This window comes from Strix aluco, chromosome 18 (genome assembly GCF_031877795.1).
Source record: "Strix aluco isolate bStrAlu1 chromosome 18, bStrAlu1.hap1, whole genome shotgun sequence".
NCBI classification, from domain to species: domain Eukaryota; kingdom Metazoa; phylum Chordata; class Aves; order Strigiformes; family Strigidae; genus Strix; species Strix aluco.
The window spans coordinates 10,208,261-10,232,313 of NC_133948.1; the positions used below are offsets into that span (position 1 = coordinate 10,208,261).

General features: G+C 50.3%; 1 protein-coding gene and 1 long non-coding RNA gene across 2 annotated transcripts in view; one reads left to right on the plus strand and one right to left on the minus strand.

Annotated features, from left to right (window-relative positions):
* TOP3B (DNA topoisomerase III beta) overlaps window positions 1-24,053 on the minus strand; it is a 90,278-nt gene that overhangs the window by 63,394 nt on the left and 2,831 nt on the right. The gene's annotated exons all lie outside the window — the stretch shown is intronic.
* Window positions 391-12,683, plus strand: LOC141931725 (uncharacterized). Its single transcript, XR_012625653.1, has 3 exons — window positions 391-425; window positions 10,984-11,232; window positions 11,332-12,683. It is a non-coding gene; the product is annotated as an uncharacterized LOC141931725 (long non-coding RNA).

The window sequence follows — 24,053 nt, forward strand, 5'->3', positions numbered from 1 at the left end:
GCACTGCCGAACAAAAGAGAGAAAGAGAGAGAAAATAATATTTGCTCAGGTCCCCCCTCTGTTCGCCTTTGATTTATCTGCTTACAACCGGGACCCCCTCAGTTGAAACAAAAAATCAATGAAAATGTAGTTGGAGAAAAGGCGGGCAAACTACTGAAAAAAAAAAAAAAATTTGTGAATGGAAGAATGTGTTTGTGCATTCATTGTTAAAATAAAGAGCGTGCCGTGACGTAGGCACCCGGCCGCCAATGGACGAGGGGATAATATTTTTAAATATCCTCCCCGGGAGCCAATGGCGGAGGCGGTGGCAAAGACTAGCGCAGGGGCGAGCCAATGGCGGGGGAGGTATGCTAATGAGGAGTTGGTCAGGCAGGAGCTGAATGTCAACTAGTCAAAGATGGAGGCTGGAGCGGGGAGGCCATGAGGTTGGTACTGGAGGATTTGCCCACGTTCCGATCGAGCAGGGAGCGACGCCGAGGCGCGCCCGGTGCGGCGGCGGCCGGCGGCGGGAGGCGGGGGGGGTGGGGGGGAGCGCCGAGCCGCGCCGCTCTCGCCACCTCTTTTGCGCCTCTTTTGGCAACTTTCCCCCCCGCGGCGCGGGGAGCCGTCCCTCCCGCCGCCAGGTACCGCGGGGCCCGCCGGCCCGCGCCGCCGCATCCGCCCGCCCGGGCGGAAATGGCGGGAGCTGCGGGCCCCGGGGCGGGGGGGGGGGGGGTATTGCGGGGTGACGGCGGGGCGCGCCGCCACCGCGGCTCTGACAATGGCCCGCGGGGCGAGCGGCAGCGGGCCGAGAGGTGCCCCCCGCCCGGGGCAGCGGGGGGGAGGGGGGCGGTGGGCGGCGGCGGAGAGAGCGAGGCGGGGGGAGGGGGGGGCCCGCTTGCCGGCGGCGCCCCTCGCCCTCCTCCCGTGCGGGGGCTCCCCGGCGGGGCCGGGCGCTTCCCGGAGAGGTTTCCCGGCGGAGCGGGCGGGCGCGGGAGCCTTTTCCTCCCCCTTTCCCAACTGTAGCGGTTTCCCCAGCGAAGTTCTCGCCGGTCGGTTTGCTTTCTGGCGTGCGATCGATCCGAGGGCTTCAAGCGAGCCAGCGGCGGAGCCGCCTCGGGCGGGAGCGGGGCCGGGAATAAAACTTGCGAGCGGCAGAAGTGGGAAATCGCTGTCTGTGTCCGCCGAAAATGGAGGGAGCGGAGGGGACGGGTGCGGGTCTGCATCGTCCGTGCGCGAAGTGCCGCAGAAGTACTGCGAGAGACGGTTGCTGGCAGGCTTGGCTGAAAATCTCTAGATAGTGGTGAGCTAATTTTTTTTTTTTTTTTTCCCCTCCTCTCTCAAACATTTCACCTATGCAAACACTTCTGAGAAATTGAGTGGGATCCCACGAATCAAATTGTGGCCGCCGGAGCCGAGCCCGCTCCCTCCCCACCCCCAGCCCCGCGCCGAGGATTGTGTTTCACGGGAGGGCTCGCGTGTGCTGCCCGCTCATTGTGCCACACAGCTCCTCGTGGAAAATACTATTCCCGTTTTTAAACGCAGCAAAACTCCTGTCTCTAGATACCGTGTAGAATTGTTTTGCTAAACGATCCCGGTTTAGAACCCCCCTCTTTTTTTTTTTTTTTTTTTCCTTAAAACCCCCAAAGAGCGAGGCAATAAGTCACATGCTATCTCCAGCCACTATTTATATTGGCTTAATATTTAAATCTCGTAAAACTAATGCTTTGCTTAAATAGTCCAGAGTTTTTGCAATAAACCAGGGTGCGCAGCCCAAAGTGTTTCTTTGGCATTCTTGCACTTTGCCCCAATTCCGCTCCGTTTCCCTCCAGTGTGTGGTCTTCGAGTTGTGTAAGGAAAGCTCGTACCCTCGAACACAAACCTGGGGCTCTGGAATTAAAAAAAAACTTCCTAAAGTCTAAAGCACGTTCTTTCTTCTAGTTTTCTTTTTCTTTTCTTTTTCTTTCCTTCCTCCTTTCTCTCTTTCTTTTTTTTTTTTTCCCTTTTTTTTATTTTTTTAAACATTTCCACACTAGTCTAGGTTTCTGGATTAGGGATAAATTATTGTACAAAAAAAGGAGGAAAAATTAAATCGGAAAATAATAATGATACAGTTTAAGATTCCAATTGGGTTGGGACATTTCCAAATCAGTTGGCTTTTTGTTAATACTACTATGAAAAACTGACAACTAGAATTCATTTAGTGCATTTTCTCACTTAGCCCAAACTCCCCCAGACTTGAATCAGTTTAATTCATTTTAGCATTTGGTACAATTCTTACTTGTCTATACAGTTTATGGAAAGTTGTTCTCAAGTTTGGATTTCTTTGCATAGAATTTCTTTGCATTGTTTGAAGTTTGAAATCAAAGAATTTTATAATTTTTCAAGTGATTCTTATTTAACAGTTACATTTTCCAGCTTTAAGTTTGAAATTGTTTAGAGAAACAAATGGTAAACAGTTTGAAGCCTAAAGACTAACAAGTTGACTTTTAAATGTTACTTATTGCTAAAATTATTTGGAATGTCTGATTTGTAATGATTAACTGCTGTTTTCTCCTTACTACCCATATATTCTTTTTGAAAAAGGAAAAATTACAGTAGTGATGTTTTCATGATGCAAGTAGATGATTTTTAAAGGTCTCTCACTCCTGGATGGCAGTTGTTTTGAAAGCTTGTTTAGATGCTTGTGTAAAATTGCAAGACTTCCTTAGCAATTAAAAATAAAATAATTTAAGCTACTAGCAAGCATGTATGTAATAAATACCAAATATTTTAGCAGATGATTCAGAGGAAAGCAATAGTAAGGATATGAACTTCTCCTCCATTGTGTCTTTAAGATAATGTTTAATCTAATTCATTACACCTACTTTTGTAAAATACTGGGGTGCTGAAATGCAAGGAGGACAATCCCAATTTTGGTCTTTGCTTTCACATGCTCTAATGCAACACATTTACCTTTAGAAGAAAAAAAAAGTCCCCAAAACAAGCTTATCTAAGTTCTTGCTGAAGTTAATTCAAGATGCAGTTGTGAAATATTAAGATCTAATTTTAAAGAATGACATTGAATCAATGTGGTTGTTGAAAAAACTCCTTTTTTTTTGAATGTAACAAATCTGTTTTAGAGTAAATCATGCACAGAAGGCCATCACTTGGAGAAGTTTCTAACTGATTTATCATTTATTTTGGAAAGTCTCTGAAGTATGCTGTTGTCCAGAGCCCTTTTTCTGTTGTACTACTGGCAATTATGATGAGCAGTGCAATATTAAAAGGGCATTGGCTGGCAGAAACATGACCCCCTTTAGCAGCCCACCCTCTTCAGAGTGGGCAAACAACCCTAAAATAGATGCCTCCTCCAGTGTATTTATGCACGTGTGTGAAATAAGGTTTTATACATGTGGGAGTGGTTTTAAATAAGGAGAGAGATTCTGGGTTATACATTTTTATATGTCTTTCTATAGAAATGGGCTGGAATAATTTAAACACATTCCATTTAAAACATAAGCTCCAAACATTTCTGGGAGCTTTCAAGGCATCACATTATCTGCTTTGTTTACCAATAACTTGTGAGTAATTAATTATTAATTTCTACACACATCCATACAATATCTACATTGAAATTTTATAATGATTTCTTTATAGTTCTTCCCCTTATAGAAACTTTCCCCTATATGTTTAAGGTGGTCCCTATCAATGTCTATAGGGATTTAATGATGTTGATTTGTTTCTAAGAATCTGTGGTGTTTATACTGTGAATTTTGAGTGGTGACACACAGATATGTGTGAGATTGAAGCACAGACGCTAGGTATTTTTGTACGCAAGTCTCATCATTTCTGTAACATTTTCCATAGCAAATCAAAGCACTGTGTATTTATACCATTCTATATACACACACATCAGCCTTTTTCATCTGCACTGGTCAACCACCATAAAATACACAGCACAATTAAGAAAACTTTTGAAGGCACAGGAAAGGGCTGGCACTTTCTGTGATTTATTTAAATTATGTAGTTCAGATTCATTGACTGACCAATTTGGGTTTTGTGGAAACACATACATTTGGGGATGCTGAATTATGTCCCTTGTTCTTCTATTCTCCATTACTGTAACGAAATAATTTGTATAAAACCTTTATAACGTACTGTGCCTAGATATACTGGGCATGTAGCAAGACTTGAATGGTTTGTTTAACAAGCCATACTAACAGTGGTCTTTCTCTCTCTCTCTCTTTTTTTTTTCCTCTCTGTCATTTTTTTAAAACTAACTTTTTGTTGTTGGTGGTTTTTTACCTTGTCTAATTACGATTGCAAATAAACTTCATCATGCAGAGTTTTATTGGGGCTAAACATAAAAACGTTATTGTGGTTAACACTGTAATGTAACAGTCCCTTACAAAAGGATGCAGGGACAGCTGTGCAGAACGTGACAGTGGCTGCTGGTATCGCTGGCTCTGACAATGTTGCACTACTGTCTGCACAAATAAAGCAGTGCAATAATATTGTCAAAGCATTTGGTTCCAGTCCTAATACATCCTTTATGATCAGTTACTGTTGCACACCCAGCCCCTGACATTATGGGATTCTGTAGTTATTTAATCATTTTAGTAGGGAACCAGCCCCCTACTCTGATTTCTTCCCCCCACCGCAAAGGCTTGAGCGAGCGTTAAAATGTCAAGATCATGTAGAAATTGCCAAAAAAATCCCTACCCTTGTGTTTGTTTGTTTGTTTTGTGTTTAGGTTGAGTGGTCTGTATGGAAATTCCTTGGGTTTTGTTCCCCTTTTTGACTGCTTCAGTGTACAAAATGGATTGCCCTTTCTGCCACTAGCATGGGTTTGTGTGTCCAAGTTGTAAAATAAAAAGCTGGCCTATTCACATTTAAAGCCCTCTTGTCCTCCTTTAGAGCAATCACCACGTTTAAAAATATCCTGACCAGGTTTGAATATTTTCTTTCCACTGCTTTAAAAATTAGAGTTTTATGAACCTAAGGATGTTATTGTTGTGTATAGAATTCAGTGGCTTTAATATATACACGTATTCACAGGCAATTTAATTTTTGCTTCCTATTGATACATTTTTCAAGTTCCATCGTATTTCACTTTTAGAGGAATTACTGTTAAGATTAAAGCAATATTGATACTTTCATTTTCATTAAAAAAAAAGTAGAAGGCACCTAAATAATAATCAATAGGTTTTGAAAGACAGTCTTTCCCTGTACTTCCCAATAGCAACGTGGAGTGAGTCTGAGAGACGCAGGGATGATGTAGGCCTAGGAACAGGAATATTGCATTCAGAATTGATCTTTAAATAACAATATGTTGGTGACTGTCACTCGTGGTGTAGTTGGAGGCAGATGTGGTATTTTCGCTTGCAGCTGCTAAGAAAGGGGTTTGGAGGGCTGGGGGATGGGACCTTCCTCTCTTCCTTTTTTTTTTTTCCCCTGAAGCCTTGAGCTGTTACCTTGGGAGCAAAGGGTGGGGGTGGGGAGAGCCGTCATATTGGAAATCAAATCTAGGTAAAGGAGTGTTTTCAGATTGCACTGCACATCCCAAACCAGGCCGGGGTGTGCTAGTGAGCAAGCCATAGGGAGGCAGAAAATGGAGGACCTCATCCTGAGGGGAGGGGTGTGTGTCCCATTTTAGAGGGACAAGGGGAAGCCGAATCCTCAATAACGCACTCCAGTTCTTCAATGAATGAGGGAGCAAACAAAAGACACCTTTTCAGTCCCTCTGTTTCTGGTGAGGATCTGAAGCCTGTCTCCTTTTCACGCCCAGAGGAGAAGGCTAAGCCTCCGCGCCTGAACCGGAGGCACGGTGCTGGTGGCGGATGCGGTACGGCTTCCAGGCCTCAGTGGAGGTAACCTGAGCCGCCATGGCTCCCTTTCGCTAGAGCTTTTCTTTTCATCCATCTCTGCATTGTAGCACGGTTGCCATTTTTGTGTGTGTTAAGGAACAGGGAGGCCTGTTTAGCTTTGGCACTTTCCTCTCCTCCTAATTTTTGATTAATTAAAAAGTAGGAGAGAGTGAAATCTGTAAGGGCTCTGCTGGGGGGGGTGTCTTCCCCCCCCCGCCATCAATAGGAGCGCAAGAGTGACCAGAGTGGAAGCGTGAGGGGCCCTTCGCTGCCCCTGGCCAAGGAGGACAGGAAGGAGGGTGGACCAGCAAGGAGCTGGAAGCCACCCTGGAGCGGGGCAGTGCTTTGTTCTGTGTGTGTGTGTACTCGTGGAGCCCATCGGAGAGTGGAAATAAGTGCTAGTGAAAGCCTTGGTGGGGCTGATGCTGGGCTGTAAGATGGCCTCTCGGACGTGTGAGCCTGCCTTGTTTGGAGGTGGAGAAATCACAGGGGGAATAGATGCATACTTGTTTTCCTATGTAAAGTTATGTCTTTAAAAATAATATGGTCGCTACACTTGAAAACCTCCCCTGGGCGTGGGGGGGGGAGATTTGAGGCGTGTGGTTCAGGGAAAGGCCTGTGTGGTGACAAGGACTATATCCCATTTGCACAGGGTGAGGGGACACCTTCTGAGGCCTCCTGGCTCCGACTGGGGCAATGGAGCCCACGGAGGGCCCTTCCCTGAGCGCCAGCTCTCTTGCAGGCAGGCCCCGGGGATGTGGAGAACGAGGACGGGGTTCCCTGCAGATTTGGGCCTGGGATGGAGGTTACACATTCCAAACCCTCCCTTCCCCACTCTCTTTCTCCTTTTTTTTTTTTTTTTAACCCTGCCTGGCTGAGGAATGTAACAGTGCAAAAAAAAAAAAAAAAAAAAGCACTGGAGGAAAGCAAAAAAAAAAAAAAAAGAGAGGGGGGATTCGGAAGCAAAGGCCCCTTCAGGAGTCTGTATTTGTGCAAGGGAAACCATTTGCATGTGTGTGGAGATGCCAGAGTTTGTCTCCAGTTGGGTCGGAGGGGGAGGGCGCGGGAGGAATGCGGGGAATCAGGTCGGGCTGCGGGGGGAAGGGCTCCGGCAGAGCCTCCATCCTGTTGTTGCATAAACTTGTTAAAAGAGCCCTCCTCTGTGGCGGCAGCGCACATAGGGCATTAGTGTGGCGGAGGAGGCCAGACCTGCGCCCTGGCTACACAACCAATTGGAGCGGAAAGTGAAATCAGATGGTTTAAGTTTTCAGAGGGATTTTTTTTTTTTTTTTTTTTTTTTCTGGGGGACTTTTTGAGTCATTGCATTGAGTGCTAGATCTGTGTTAAGGTCGCTCCTGCTCTCGCCGCTCTTGGGTGGTTTGGGGAAGGGAGGTGGCTGGGCCAGGGCAGGAGGTGCTGCTTCCCCTCTTGCGGTGCCCCTGGCTCCGGCCCTAGAGACTTGGGCTTGGGGGCCCATGGAGAAATCGCAACCCCTACCCCTGCAGGCAAGGGGATGGGCGGGTTGTGGGGAGCTGGGGTGTGTAATGAGGGGAGCCTGTCCCCTGCCATGGGGGAAGAGTTATTTGGGGGACCCTGAGATCAGCCCCACATATGCTCCTTGCCTAGCCAAGGCAACTACAAGACCTTTCACTTGCCCTGCTCTAGATGCAGGGCCAGAAGTGGGATCGGCACTTCCAAGGTGATAGGATTTAGCCCTATTTTGCTCCTGCATTTAGTACCACAAGTCTTTTTTTTTTTTTTTTTTTTTTCCATCAGACAGCAGAGCGCTGGTAAACACCATGCAGAAAAGCCGTATTGTGGGGTTACAAAGTCTAGGCTGTTTAAGGAGCTCTGTCATTCCTTTTAATGGAGCTCACTGACGCAGATCTGGCTTCTGCCAGCCGAGGAAATGTTGCTGCTGAGAAAAGGGTTATTGAAACCCACAAACTAAATATTATAAGCAAGAATCAAATGGCAGGACGTTCTGGAGTGTAATCCCTCCTGATTTCAGGAGAAGGGGAATGTATTGATAAGTGGCTGTGGGTGACAGAATCCCCAAGCTCGGTGGGTGAAACACACTTGGGAAGGTGGTGTTTTCAGAAAGGATTATCAACCCGTACTCTCTGGAGTCTCTCACACCTGGACAAGTTGACTCCTGCATGGAAGCAAGAATCCCCTTTTTCTCTGGACGGATTTGTACAAACTTGCTAGATAGACTTAAGGAGCCAGGACTGGAATGCTAAGAATTTTCTCTCTCTCTTTAAAAAAAAAAAAAAAATAGAAAGAAAAAGAGAAAATTAAAAAGGCAACACTTTCCAGTTCTAAAACAATGATAAAATTATTAAATAGGATGGAAAACTCTAAATCAACTCTCAGCCTACAGCTGTTACCAAAGTGTTTGCTCTGACCTTTGGTAATAGTGTCAATTCCTCTGCAGAAAATATATCGTAGACTATATAATGTATTTAATTGCAAGATGGTTTTTAAATGGTGTCCTTTCCTCAGGCTAGTGAAATGGCTGTAACAAGGGAAACAAGGCTGGACTGAAGCTTTGTTGCCCTGCTATGTTTTGTGAGGTTGCAATGGAGAAGAAAATTAAAATAAAAAACACCCAAACGCTTGCCCCAAGTGGCATCTTTAACCACAAAAGAAACAAACAAACAGCAACAAAGGGAAGGGGAAATGGCTCCCTAAACTAAACCAGGGAAGACAAGGTCTGATCTCATGAGGAGACAGAGGCCTCTGAGCTTCAGAGAGTCAGCTCACTATTTATCCCAAAACTTCATTGTAAGGACAATTCAGTCTATTTGTCTGCTAACGTCAGAAAAAGGGAGCTTAAACATACAGCAATGACCCCAGTACAGTAAAAGATTCCCCCCCACATACTGCCAAAAAAAAAAAGAGCTTCCATTATTGAGCAACATACAGTGTTATTTCCATACTAGTCTGGGTGACATTTCCATTTAGTTTCTATAACTGTGATTAAAGGCGAGAGAGGTTTCTAAACATATCTAGAGATGCGGAGCCTCCTGGTGTATAAATAGCATGCATTTCATAATCTCGTGTTTAAACGTTTATTTTAAAATAACCCCCATATACATTCCAGAGAGTCTCCCTGCTATAGGACATAACGCAGCCCAGGCTTTGCATATTGTTTGCAAACTGGGGGCATACTGGAGATCGATTCAGTCTTTATTTTTCTTGTTTTGTTAAAAAAAAAGGGGGGGGAAGGTGTGGGGCGTCCTGTGCCAATACACCATTTGGAGATAAGGAAATTTTTGAGACACGTCTAGGCTCTCAGCACAGATCCAGAAACATAAAGTAACTTAATTGCCTTTGCTTGGATCTTAACTTGTGGCTGACGTTTCTAATTACATCCCTTACCCTCTCCTGCCAGTTGTAGCTTCTGCAACTACTGAAATTCTTAAGTTGTGTAGAAATTGTCAAATCGTGCACACACACACACACACCCCCCCACTACTGATGCATTAGTAATGTCACTTGATGTGCAGATTGTACGTTTCCACTGTAAACTTGCCAGTGGGTTTGTCTCTTGGGCCACTGGAGAAGTTAAATTGTGTGTATTAAGTGTAAGCCTTGTTTGAGATAACATCGAGGCTGAAGAGTGGAAAAGACATGGTAAACAATAAACAAAATAGAGACTGGACGGGAATAGATGGAAAGGTAGGAATAGATGGAAAGGTAAGGCTGAGTCTAGTTGTGTCTTTTTTTATGTTCTCAGTCCAACTGGATGTCTATGTTGCAGGGATTGTTGAGAAGCAGTGGCAGGATTAAACCTGAAGTTTTGCCAAGGTAACGAGAATACAGAAGTTTGATAAAACTCATTCTGAGCTGCTTACAGCAATCTCTGTGAACATGGCCTTTTAATTAGTGTGAGCAAAGGTTAATACAAATAAATAATGTGGAAAAGAGATCCCTGTTTGCTTCCAACAAGCATCACAAAGGATGGGGAGAGTGAGGGGTTGGGGCAGATTGTAGATTTTGTTTATCAGTCCATTAGAAAAACAATTAATGGAGCTTCCCCTGTTCCCTTTTCTTTGGCATGTCCTTGGTTTTCGGCTGCTTTGGGCAAGTCAGGCAACATCAAAGGGGATGCAGGGCTGCCTCACACCAGCATGCCAAACGCCAGGGATCTCTAATGGCAAAGACCAGATGAATGTGGCATGCATAAATTAGCCAGGAATCCATGAATTAAGGGATTGTCTCTCCATTACACTCCTATTTAATCCACTGGAAAGCAGGCTGCGGAAAGAGAAGCTTAAAGTGTCAAAATCATGACCTGGTTTGGGATGGCCTGGGAATGACGTTTTCTTCCTCTGGACTCTCAAGTGTTCCTACGTGACAAACGCACTGGGGCAGGTTAACTGGGAGCCAGATTGCAGCAGAAGAGTCTAGTTGACAAAGCAGCTCTGAAGCTGGAGGTGTCTCAGCCCCTCCTTGGGAATCATTTCTGTGGCTCTTGGTGTGTTCAGTGCTAACCCAGCCCCAGCTGAAGATTGTGCCTTCCAGCCTAGGACAGAAAAGGTGCTGGGGAGGGGGGAGAGGAGAAGAAAAAGCCAAACAAAACAAGCTAGGGCAAAACACGCGTGCGTCTCCAAACACTGTTTAATCTGTGTGCATTAATGTGAAGTCAGTGCTGGAGAGCCAGCCCTGGAGATCCTGTTTCGCTTTCTAATTTTTGGTGTGTACTTAATCCCGTGATTTCCAATGAAGGGAGGGATATTTTAAAACATTGGGCTCTCCAAGTAGGACAGCCCTAGAAAAGAAGTTCTCTGAGGGCTTGATGCCTGTTACTAAGAGGTTCAAAATACAGCTATCAGTTAAATCAAATAAATAGTGCTTCTCAGCCTCTAACAGCTAGGCAGCTAATTGACTGAGGTTATTAATAAAGGAGAGAAATTTACACAGAATAAGAACGTGAGAACTGGGGATGGAGGTACAGAAACCTGGATAAAATCCACACTGGAGTTAAATACGTCCTGGGAGAAAGGGGTAGCCTACGCCCATGCACAGATTCTGTGGGGTCGGAGGTTTACTCCATTCCTGCACCCCCCACCCTCCCGGGAGCACACGGTGCTGTGATCCGTAGGGCAGTGCACTGCTTTCTAACTTTTTACCCCTTCCCCATTTGCAGGCATGGAATGAAGCTCCCTCCAGTCACCTGCCGCAAGACACATTATCCAGCTTCCTAACCTTAAGGATGAGACCCTATCAATATTGCCTCTGCTTTTGTGATCAGGGTAGTAGTGCAATATTGCTTATAGGGTCTTTTCTTTTGAGGGTTATTCTTCACGGAGAGAAGAAAGCCACAGCAGGAAAAATTAATCCTATGTGCCCATCGAGTTAAGGGAAAAGTTGTGAAATGCTGAGCGTTGTTAGATAGGCAAGTAATTGTGCAGAGATGTTATTTGTGACAAATAATCGTGCTATTGTGGTGACTCAGGTTGTGAGTAATGGACATATTTTTGATGCTATCACCCAGGATTCAAAACGGCCTCGTGTTTAAAACGCACAAGCAGTGATTGAAACCGGAGAAACCCATCATGGCTCCGTTTTAAGATAGTGTGAGTCCCGAGACGTTTGAAGGGTGCCTGTTTTACATAATGCTGTAAACACCCACCAAGGGATGGGAGGAGATACATAGCCACACTTGCTGTTTCGGTGCCTGATCCCAGCCGGAAAACCAGTGCGATGCGAAGCCGAGCATAGCACAAAGAGGCCGAGGCTCTAATCCCAATAACCTCCTCGAAACAAAGCTCATATGCCTCTGCCCGGCGAGCACGGCCCGCCAGCTCCCGCGCCGGGCTCCGCGGCCGGGCCGGGCCCTGCCGCCCGGGGGCTGTTCCGGGGCCGGGCGCTGCCACCGGCCCTTCCCGAGAGCTGTTCACTGAGGTACGTGGGAACGGAGCAGGGACGGGGGTGTTAAATCTCCTCTCTGCTTTGTGAGGGATCAGCTGGGGGCTGACAGCAGCCGGGATGGCCGAGTGGGTGGCCCTGCCTTCCATTTCAGGTGGTCCCCGCGGTCCCTTTCGGGACCTCAGGGGCCCAGGGAAAGGGACGGTGGGAGGGGACGGGGGGCCGGATCAGGGCGCGGCGGAGGAGCCGCTGCCGCGGGGCTTTTCCGAGCCGGTCCCCGGGCGGCGTGGGGCCGCTGCGGCGCGTCTCCCCGCGGCGGCCGGGCGGGGCGGGGAGGGAGGGCCCGGAGCCCGCCGGCGGGGCCGTGCCCGCCCGTTGTACGGCTGACCCTGCCGCCGCCCGGGGTGTAACACCCCCCACGCCCCCCAGCATCATTCCGGGAGGAGGCGGCCAGCTCGGGGACAAAGCCAGGAACACCCCCCCCGCCCCGGGCTCTCCCTCCGTGCCCCCCAGCCCGGCGGCCGGGCTGCAGGCCGAGGGGCGGCCGCGGCTGCTGGGCCAGCGCTGGGACCACCGGGCGGGCTGCCCCTCTTTCCCTGTTGCACTACTGTCACGGTCGCAGCGAGCAGTGCAATAATGAAAGGGCGTCAGTGCGCCGGGGAGCGGCGAGAGCCGGGGATGAGCCGGTGACAGCGTGCGGGGACGGGACGGGACGTCCCGCCGCCCCCCCCCGCCCCCGAGCCACCTTAACGGAGGGGGAGGCTTTGGTTGTGCAACTTTCTTTGTTTAGACACGCAGCGGCGGAGAGTGTGCGCGCAGGGGCAGGGCAAGGTGAGCGGCTCCGTGCACCGCCCTGCCCCGGGCCCGCGGCCACCGCCGCCCCCCCCCCCCCCCGGTCCGCGCTGCCCCGGGGCGTGGGGCGGGACGCCCCGCTGCTGTACCCGGCCACCACCAAATAAATAAAGTGACTCCCACGTCCCCTGTCGCTGCCTTTTCTTCCTGGTGGGTTTTCTTGCAGGTCACCAGCCCCTCCTGCCTCCCCCAGCAGCTACATGCAGATAAAAATCCCCTCGACGGGTTTTTGTCCGGCGATCCGGTGTGTTTAGTCGCCCGTTTGGTCTTTGTGGGGAGATGTTGAAAACGCTTAATAGGAAAATGAGCGTCTTCCTTCACCGTGGAGCCTGAAACACGGGCTTAAGTCCTGCCCTAGTGCCGGGTTCAGCAGTGGGGGAGCACAGGTCGGGGAGCGAGTGTCTGGGGTGGGAGGGGAAGGGTTTGCAATAGTGGAGATGAGAACAGTGCTCTGCATCTGGGAGCTGTGCTGGGAAGGCCAGGAAATAGCCCTTTGATTAGTAGTGGCCATGGTGAAATGGATACTTCTATAAAAGAGGTCTGGGAAGGGTATTTCCTTTAGCAAAGGACCTTTCCACTCTGGCCTTTTGAACCTGCTCTTCTCCCTGGCACTGTTTCTGCTTCATCGTGACTTTTTGCAGAGGAAGGTGAGTGCAGAAAGCAGGCTGGCTGTAGGATAGGGATGCAGTCTAATCCTGATGAAAAGGCTTTTACAGTCTATGCTTCATTTCCTATTTCTTTTGGATTCTCTCTTTCTTCTGTCTCTCACACGCACAAGCAGATATAAAAGCTGAATCCTTCCCTGCAGTCTTTCTCCCAGGGAAAAGTCAGCCCCCTCCCCAGCTTCACCTTCAGGCTTTGCGCACACAAAATGGCTGCAGCAGCCTGTGGGTGGGCATGGAGATCTCAGGAAGCTGCTTTTCTTTTTCCCACCCTGCCTGCCCAGGAAGCCCTTCTGCTTTTATTTTCTGTGGCATTTTGCTCTTGCATAGCTCTGTGCAAATCCAAGGGGGTCTCCTATGTGTAAGCTATGCATGGAATGGGAGCTGGGGAGGGAAATGGCCAGTTTGCATGAGAAGGGGACCTGTCGGGCCCCAGTGTTTATTTTTTTGCTGACCTTCTGGGGATATGGTCAGTGAGAGCTGTGACAGCTGCTGGAAGCGGCAGGGGCTTTGAAGATTGTGAAGGTTGTGACCTCGAGGCCCCTTTCCTCTCTCTGTCCCAGGAGCTGCTGAGTCAATCAGGGAAAAGGGGAGGTGAAATGGGGGCTGCTCTTTAGCCATTTTTCAATCGGTGAATGAAACAGGAAAGGACAAATGCAAGAAGAAGAAAGAGCGATTACTTCCACTTTGGTGCGTTACTGAGAAAGGGGAATCTCTCTTTGCCAAAAGATTATAACAATAATGGGAAACCACTGTGCTCCTAAGATCCAGCACCTTGAATAAAGGATTTAACTGGGCAAGGAGCTGATGGCAGATCAATAACAGTAAATTAGGGGGAAAGCCTACAAACTCCTCTTGGTTTAAAGGAAGAGGAAATCCACCTCTCATTTCCACTGATACCAGCTCTAGATGTAGTAGCGGGAACATGTTCCCAGTTGGCCCACTAGCTCCCACCATCTCCTTGACCCTACACTAACACATCTTCATCTTTGCTGAGCTCAGCTGAACCCTAGGGCTGAGGTTGCAGAGGCCATCAAGAACGGCTGCACCACACATGCCAAAATAAAGGAACAAAGTACATTGTGCAGGGCTGTATCCATGATGTGCGTTCGCTTTCAAATGGCACAAGCTCTCTTGGCAATCCACACCCCTGGGCAGCCCACGAGAGGGCTCTCAGTCAGCCCCAGAGCCCTCTCTAAGCCCAGTGAGTGGGGTTTAAGTCTTTTTCACTTTCTGGATAACATGATCCTATGGATCTTTCCTTTTAAAATAGTAATCAGAACAGCAAACAGAGCGCCCGGCTTCGGTTGACCAATACACAACAGAGGCAAAGAAGGCAAACAGCAGGCTTTTCAGTTAGTTTACACAGGGGGCACTTAAATACTGTATTGGTTACATAATACCATTTGGGGGTTGGGGGTTTACACATTCTTCTACTAAATATATCTGTGAGATTTGTTTTAAAATGATCAACATAAATCCAGCCACAGCATTGAGGGGAAAACTCCTATGATTAGACCTAATACCACTAGGTAGCTCATGGCATATTTACTGAAAACCAAGGCACAATAGAATTTTTTCCCTAGACCTGCTGGTCAGCACTGTGCTCACTCTGCTGCAGTGGGGGTGTACGCTGCCTCTAGAAGGCTTCCCTACAGGAAGCACAAGCTGCTCGGTTTTAGGACCATATCCTGCCACTGCTCCACATTCAGTCCTCAGGATTCATCCCAGCACAGACTGACGACAGGGTATGTTCTGGCAATTATGACAAACTAAGTGCTAAGAAAGAAGGTGAAGCATATTAAAAAAAAAATCTAAATCCTAGCTACGATTGATCAGGATAAAGGTATTCACTGTTAACTCCTCCAGAGAACCCCACTGACATGGGGTACCTGGAAGTATATTCCCTTCCTGATAAGCCAGCCAGTAAGCATCCTGTTCCCATCCAAAGGGAGTAGCAGGTGGCCAAACTGCTCCACTGGAGGCTTGACAATGGCATTATCCACCCAGCTTTTCAGCCGAAGCCTGGCTCAATCTGTACACAACTTCTGAGATTCCAGCTAAACCCTTCCTGGGAATGGCAAGCTTCCCCAGGCAAAGCCTGGATCTAGTAGCCCTGCGTCCTTGCAAAGGACCCATCCCTCTGCCCAGAAGTGAACAGATGGGAAGAAGAGTCTCAAAGCATCAGAGCTTTAAAACCATGCTCTTCTCTTTAGTGTGTTGTCACCAGAAGCTCCACGGGCAGAGATCTCTGCCATAACGAGCTAGCAGAACAGCAGGTGGGTGGCTAATTGAGAATGGAAGTTCCCTGGGGCAAACCAAAATAGTCTTTGGGGCACTGCATGGAACTAGGTACACTGCCTGGGCTCAGCATCAAACACCGACTTGGTAAAAATCCTGCTTACTCACCTGGGAGGTGGGTAAGCCCTTGTCTTGTAAACCTCCTTAGACACACAGAGTAATCAGGTGACAACGATAAGACGCTGTGCACAGTGCAAACTCAAGTGTACCATTTTGCATGGGTGTAAAAAGTCAAATATTTTAAAGAGTCACCCTGCTACTACTACAAGAAATGGCAGACCCCTGCCTCCCTCAAACACTGATCTGCTGAGAAGCAACACCTCTGCCAGGAGTCAGTACATCTTTGGGAGCAGTTTGCCCAATTAAAATCAGTAGGGACTTACACTGAGTATGAAAGCCACCATCACATAGTGCTAGAAGACAAACTGTTTTGTTCCTCCACTGTGAATCCCCATCATATTTCAGAACAAGTTTAGGGTGATAGCAATCTGGTTTTACACAGGCCACCAGCAGAAAATTCTGTTGCTTAGTTTTCCTTTTACAATGGTTACACCTTTAACACATCTCTAAATTAATTTTGGAAAATTCAAACAAAAGGGAGACTCCACTCCAAGAGAAGTGGAAAATGAAAGCCTTCCCGTTCTGAAGGAAAAGTGGATGTGTCAACAGCCCTAGAGAAGTATGGAGGCCACCTTCACGTGCAAGCTGTTACAGGCACCAAGTACCAGCAAAACTAAGGATTCCTCACTGCCCACCCCCAAACACCGAGTGATTAATTTAGGCCATTTATAGCAGTGTTTGGAGCAAGTGAAAGTGTAGTTTTGGTTGAATCTCTGGCCAAATTCTCTGATCGGAGTCGATCCCTTCTTCCCCTCCTTTCCCTCTTCACACACAGAGATCCCTAATGAAAGGTGAATGTTTACAAGGAACAAACCAACAACCACCAATCCCCCAAAAAACATCTCACACACACCAAAAAAAAAAAAAAAAAAAAAAAAAAAAAAAAAGCAGGAGAGAATTTAAATAGGGGTGGGGGGAATCGGGATATTTAAATCGGGAAAAGTGAAGCTGAACCGTTTTCCATTTGTACCGTGTATGTGGGAGCCAGTGGGGTAAGGGATCTTTAAATCCTCGACCAGCTGAATGGCTCTTGGCACTGCAGCGGGAAAACCCTTCGCAGGTGGGTTAAAGCCAGCAGCTGAGGAGCGGTGAGGGGGCGCGGGCCAGCGGGGCTCCCCGGGCCGGGAGGGAGCCTCTGCCCGGGCTCCGCGCCGCTGCCCCGACGGCACGGCGAGCGTCCGAGCGGGACGGGCAGCGCCGAGCCGCGCTGCCGCCGGCGTTAGGAAAGGGGTTTCAGTGCTGGGGGCTCATCTTCGGGGCTCAGCGAGGGCCGGTGCACCGCAGCTGCTGCCGAGCGAAACCGACCCCCGCAAAGGGATTGAGCGGGGATTTCGGGGGGTCTCTGGCTCGTGGCTCCTGAAAGGACCCCGCTGACAGCCAGCCCCGCCGCTTTCTTCGCACGGCTCTGTCCAAAGGGAAGGCGCCCAAGGAGGAGCTTCCCCCGGCCCCGGGACAGAGGGGTGAAGGGCAGCCCTCCTTCCTTCGGGGAAGGTGTGCACCGAACCACCGCCTTCCTTCGGGGAAGGTGTGCTCCGAACCAGCCTTCCCCTCCGTGGGAGGCTGACGCAAAAAATCACGTCCACCGGCCCTGGCAGGGACGGGAGGGGAGGCTCAGGGCGGTGCGAGGGGAGCACCGACTAAAGCCACTTCTCGACACAGACGTCTTGGAATGAAATATTTTTATTAACTTGGGGGCACGCATAAAATAGTTGGGGGGGGGGGGGGGGAAGAGAGACATGGAGCAGGAGAGACTGTTCAGTAAGTATTGCTCAGGCTCTTCACTCACACATTTCCGATTATTTCTGCCTAAAATAGCCCTGAAATCCAAGCACATCCTTCCCTGGCTCTTCTCTGTTCAATTGCAAGCCCACTGATGCACATAAACGCCCCGAGAGACCAGCGTGGAGGGAGCCCGCTGCTGCTCCGGCCGTGCTGCCGGGCGAGCCCCGCTCGGGTACCCCAGGGGGCTCGGAGCGACCCCGCCGCCGCCCCGCTGGATTTCGCCGCGGTTCCCGCAAAGAAGCGAGCGCCGCGGGTCTCCCGCCCGCCGCCGGTCGGTCCTGGAGGCAGAAGGGCGGAAAGCACCGGGCAGAGAGGGGTGGCGAGGAGCAGGGAACCCCTGACACCCCGCAGTGCCGAGCAGGGGCCAGAGCAGCCCCGGGTGGGCGCTGGCTCCCGGCGGGACAGCCAGGCTCCCTCCAGCCGGGCTGCGGCGGCAGCGGCCGTGGCCCGGGTCCCGCCTGCCCCCCGTCACCCTGGAGCCCCTGGGCGGCCGGGCAGGGCCACGCAGAAGCTGCTGACTTCGAGGGACAGGGTGGCCGTCGCCATTTTAACCTGCTCCGAGCAGGCCCAGGGGAGAGAGGCAGCGGGGGATCTTCTGCCACTCTGCGGAGCTGCGGGGGAAGGACACTGGGGGGGGGGGCAGGGGTTTCTCCGGACAGCCCAGGGCATGTCACCCAGCCTTCCCGCTGGCTTCCCGCACACCAACCCCGGGTCCCAGTCCACCGCTCACAGGGCACAGAAAACCTTTGATTCTCTCTTCCAGGTGGGACAAAGAGGTACCAACACGTTGCTTGGGATTACTTGGTTCTGAAGCCACGAATCGAGTGGTGGTCATCAGTGCCAGTCCAGTACCTTAAGCATAGCTCCACCGATTCCTACCAAAAGATCCCTCGACTTTAGCTAACACTTTATTAGGATGGATCTTTTTTTAGGTTAAATATTAAGCCATTCTTTCAGTATGAAAGTGTCTCAGAGTGGACAACAGATAATCTTTTTCTTCTGTTTCTTAAGACATAGAAGAAAATATGACCTAGGGTCAAGGTGGTTTTCTGACAAGAACGATCTAACCGGGCAACTTCCCTATGGAGAAGAGCGCAGAAAGCCTGGAAAGAGAGGAGCCGTTCTGCATTATTGTTTTCCCCTCAAAAGCACCTTTCAGTGGTCCCACTCAGCACCAGTCCTCCCAGCGCCGCCCCGCGCAGCACCCCCGCTCCCGGCAGCCGGCGGAAGCTCCGCTACCGCTGCCCCGCCGCGGGGTCCCAGCCAGGGGCTGCCCCGGCGGGCAGGGAAGGGCTGAGGGTGCTGAGGCACCCTCCCCCGGCCGGCTCTCACTGTACATCCCCTCCACGCGTGCGCCCTGCCCCACGCAGCCCCCGCCCGCCTGCCCGGCCCCCTCCCACCGCCGCTCGCCTCCAGGTCCGCGCCCCTGCCTTGCTGGGGACCGCCGGGCTCGGAAACCCTCCTTCTCCGTCCCCGACATGCACATACACTTTGTTCTGCTATTCTCCGCATTCGGGACACCCCCTCCCCACAGCACACGAGCCGCCATCCCGTCGTGCCGGGGCTCGCTCCCTGGCAGGGCTTTCGGGGGCGCTGGGGAGGAAGCTATAAAAGCTGCGCTGGGAAACTTCTAGTCTCGGGAGGGATTTCAGGCTTTTCTCCGTTACCCTCCACAGCTCTCCCGGAGGAGGGTGTCCCACTCCAGCTGCCGCTTCCAAAAATCAGTTACCTCTTCCTTTTTGGGGAGGGAGGAAGGAAGTTGTGCTCTCCCAGCTGAGTATTTATACCCCAAGGAGCAAATGCACCTATTCTAGCCGGTCGGGTCCCCCCCTTTGCCGAGCAGCATCCCTCCCGCCCTTCCGCGCCCGGCGTTAGCCCCGACAGGCAGCTTTCCTCGGGGGCGACACGAAGAAGCACTTTCACCCCCCCAGAGCCGAGACCGGAGGGGTCCGAAGCTGCTGGGACTTTTAAGCAAGGTTTCAGTTAATCACTCACAGTAAACAGCCTCCCACCTCACGAGGGAAATCAGCGGCCATGTAGGGAGACAGACACAGATTTTAACATTTTAAGCTGTTTTGCCCCGGAGACTGAAGTCTCTAATCCCGACTGAGAGTCACCCTCACCACTCCGGGTTTGTATTGCTGAGGAAATGCAGCACATCAACGTGTTTTGCTGTGCAGCTTTACAGAAAATCGCCTCCAGCTCGACAGTAATCATCTTCACACCCGCACCCAGTGAAGGCAGAAGTAATGCGTTCAAAAGTATAATATTTGCAAGAGAGACAGCAGATGGTGCTCCCTTGGGTGCAATTTCAGGAGAAGCCTCCCGTTCTGCACTTTCCGATGTCTGTTTTAGCCGCACAGGTTTAATGCTACAACAGCGGTTCTTTTGGCGACGGAGTCACAAGCACACACGACACAAGCCCAGTATAAGATGTTGCTGGCACGAATCATGAGCCTTCCCGTTTTGAACAAGCAGGGAGGATACAAGTGGAGTAGACGGGTGATTACACAAGTGCCTATACAATTATTTATCACACCGCACTCCGTGTGCCCATCGAAGGCAGTTACCGAGCTAGATCAGGTTGTAGCAGGAACTACCGGAGGGGCATCAAGGCGTGTTTCCCTCACAGTGTCAGCAGCCGGACAGGGCTGGAAACCTTCTCATAAGCCCTGCAGCAACACAGTTAGAGTCTCTACAAGCACGGAGCCCTCCGGACGGCCCGTCCTAGGTGCGGGACAAGCGCTCAGGGCGCCCCTCGGCTCCCTCTCCCGGGCAGGTACCGAGGCGCTGCTGTCTGTCCTCGGCACAAGGAGGCACCGCGCTCCTGTAATTCCCCAGCCCAACGCTTCTGTTTGTAGCCTTCAGCTACCGGGCTTTAAACCTGCCACCTGGCCCGAGGAAGTCGGGTGGAGTCAGCGAAGGAACCGGGAACGGATCCCCGTCTTCGCCGCGCCCCCCCCGCCCCCCCCGGCACAGGGCGGCGGCGCTGCCCAGCGCAGCCCCGTCCGTGGCATTCAGCCCTGCCACGGCGAGCAGCTCTCCCACGCGTGCCCGACCTCCCCAGGGCTCCTGCCGGGCTCTGCCCACAGCCGGGGGTAGGCTGGCAGCGGCGCCGCCACCCGCGCTCCGGGCTGCGCACCCGCGGCAGGACCCCCCCGCGTCCGCCGCAGCACGCGAGGCTGAATAAAGAGACGACGAGCGTGCCAGGCGGAGCGGAGAGGGGTGGGGAGGGACGAGGGGAGGGGGCAGAGATCGGCGTGAGGGCCAGTTGCGGCTGCGGGAGAGCGGGTCTGGGAGGAAGCCTCCTGCCATCACCCGAGGATCGCCGGCAGCAGAGGCTGGCTCGCACATACTGGTACCCGGGAGCGCAGAAGGTGCCCGTTCAGGGTCGTCTCTCCGCTAGGAACGGAGGAATAGCGGCAGGAGGCTGATGCTGAGAAACCAAAGTTGCAGGATTTGCAGGAAAATCTACGTCCGTCTGGCAAAGGAACGAAGCCCCTTGACAACAACGGCGCTGGCCGGGATGGGAGCGGGACCCGCCAGCCCGCGGTCCCCACCGAGGACGGCTGGCGGGGCGCGACGTGGGCGACCCACGCAGCCAGCGGGGGCTGCAGCCCCGCAGGATGGCGGGGAGAAGCCGACGGGTGCAGCCTCCCGGCGGCTCACAAACCGCTGCCGCCTCGGCAAGAGATAGCAGCTCGGCTTTCATCCTAACGCCAGAGGGAACCCACGGCGGGTGGCACAGGATCCACGGTCACGCAAGAGCCGAGGGGAGCCGGGTGAGTTACACCGGGGACAAGATGCGTTCATGTGAGTATTACCACTGACGTGCAACTAGAAACAGATCTTTGATTTTAGCTTCTGCTTCCGAGATCTCGCAAAATGCAACGGGATTGTTGTAGATGACAGGAGGAGAAGAGAGCTAGCTCCCTGTTTAACGACCCTTTTGTGTCTTTCCTCCCCCCCACTGAGCGGAAACCGGTATTTAATTTTATGATACAGGTAATTGGCTTAAATGTCTTCTGTAAGCAAACAGACTTCAGCCTTGGCCGCACTTTATCGATCCTACAGAGAGATAGTAAACAGAAACGCCTAAAGCATCGCTTTATAGCCCACGCTAACGTTTTAAACTTCCCTTTCAAAGAACCGAGTAGTACCTGACTCGGCAGAGCGCACTTGAGACACGGCGGCGCAGGGGGGTTACAGCAGCTGATCGACTTCGCCCTGTAAGGCAGGGGAAGCGGCTGTTATTTGTTCCCCCCCGAAGAATATACATTTGCTGGCGATCAAAGCTACGCGCCTGAGACGCTGCTGGGCTGCCAAAGGCGCCCGGTTCCCGGGGAGCCGGTCGGCAGCGCTCGGGCAGCGGCAGCGCTCGGGCAGCGGGCGCCAAGGCGGAGGAGCAGCGCTGACTAGCGGCCACCGGCCCCGGCAACCGGCCGGCTCCCCGGCGGACAGAAGGGGAAAAATGTGCCCGTCCCTTCCTCCTCAGAACGGCCCCTGCTCGCATCTATGCCACCCAAGTTTTTATACAGATCATCTAAAGGGCTCTAGGCCGGACAGAGTAGTCACCCGGACTTGAGTGAGCGGAAAACAACCCCCAGCGATTGTGTGGCTCTGTGTGGGGCACCTGCAACCCAGGGAGCAGCGGGAAGGTATCTGCAGTCAGCTCGACCCTTCCAGCCTGCAGCGGCCGGGCAGGAGAGCTGGGGCCGAGAAGGCATCAACAGAAGAAAAATACCAACATGGGGTACCCACTGTGTTCTGTGTTTAGCTATGGTTTGAGTTACGCTAGATTCACTCAGCACAGCACGCACTTCTACTACCGCTCAGTACTCTCAGAAAATGAAGCTTATCTGAATAAATCCATGACCATCACGAAGATCAAGCAAAGAGCCTTAGGTCCAAGCTCAACAGTCCTCCACACATTCAAAGCCAGCACCTGCACATTATTTTTATAGTTTAAAAAAGCACAGAGGAACTAATTAGGCAGTTTTATAGCTTGCACACATTCTAATTAATTTGTAATGTGTTTCATGAGGTTTTGGTACCCTTGAGATGTCATACAGCTTCTAACACTTCTAACCCTAATGAAGCAGGACACCATTTTCCCAAAGGATTTAAGACAGCTGAATTCCTCACAAAAGAGCAGCTTGAATCAGTATCAGCACTGTCATAGGAGGATTCCACTGTGAACTTTATGCTAATTTAGAATTAGTACAATACCAAATATAGTAACAGGTTTTCACAATCAGTTTAATTTGCTGCAATTTAAACAGAAAGAAGCATTGAACTGTGCAACTGCTAAAGTCTACTTTCAGTCTACTATATTCCCTCTGTTTCATACACACCTAAACTCAGTACTGCCCTCAGAGGAATTGGTTGACATCTCTCAATCAGTTCCCACACATGGCGCTAAAATTATTGCAAATGTGATTAAGGAAACAGATTAGAAGGAGCTTACCTTGGTGTTCTGTCTTTTTCATAGAGTAAAAATACGTTCTCAGGTGTAAATACTCAAGGTCCTGCTAAAGTATAAACATGGGAGCACTGAGACACTTAGAATGTTGGTGGGAGGGGAGGAAGAAAATATTTATTCCTCTAAGTATTTAAAATAACCTTAGGACCCTGAAGTTTATTAGTGTTTGTGACTTGCATACATAATAAATGCCACATACCCTAAGGTAAGCTTGAATTGCCTTGTGTTTCCAATGCAACTCCACGTTGGTAAGGTTGAACATTGTATTCCTTCTTGAGGAAGCAAACCATCCCCTGTGCTTCCCAGCCCACAGGAGAGAATCAAGCAGACTACAGGAAGAAAGCACTACCTTAGCTCTGAGTATTCCTGTTTAAGGGTAGCTTTTTTCTTTAAACTGTTTTCTTAAAAAGCTTAATGACACAACCATGGGTGCTATCTTGTAAGCCCAAACACATGGGTTCCTGAAAGGCAGTTGATTAAACAGCCACATTATGAACCAATTAATTATCAAAGATAATTGAATGGTAGCCCAGAACTGGATTACAGGAAGAGATGTTTGAAGAGAGAACTGCAAAATCAAAAAGGCACAGATGAGAACTCTAAGGTAGGAAAGAGGGCAAAGTGGTAAAGAGGGTCAGGCAGCATCGTGGCATGCTGCATACACTAATCTCTCACAGGCTCTTAGCCAGTTTCCCAGCTGCCAGCAGGGAACCTAACCAAAAAGCCAGCAAGGATGCCAACCAGGGAGTGGCACCTAGCAAGATATTGCTGCTGGAAGGAAATATTGCTAAGGTTCAGCCTCTGTCTAGTACAGGTGTGAAACATGGTGCATGTACACTGACAGCTAGTGCTTCAGTGCTGGAGAAGAGAGGCAGACGAGAAAGAAGAGTCAGCAAAACTAACAGGCTTAAAAAAACCGCTGAGCAAGCATCACTGTTACAGGGTTGTTTTGATTGTAATTTTTTTTTGTTGTTTTGATTTTTTTAAATATATACTAATTTAATAAGAACAGATATACCCAATTAGTATTCCCACACAAACATAATAAAATTAAAACACTGGTTTATCTTTAGCCTCAACATTCAGAATGAAGAATCAGTGAGCAGTACATCACTTCTACCACTTTCGAAGAACTAAACCCAGTTCTCA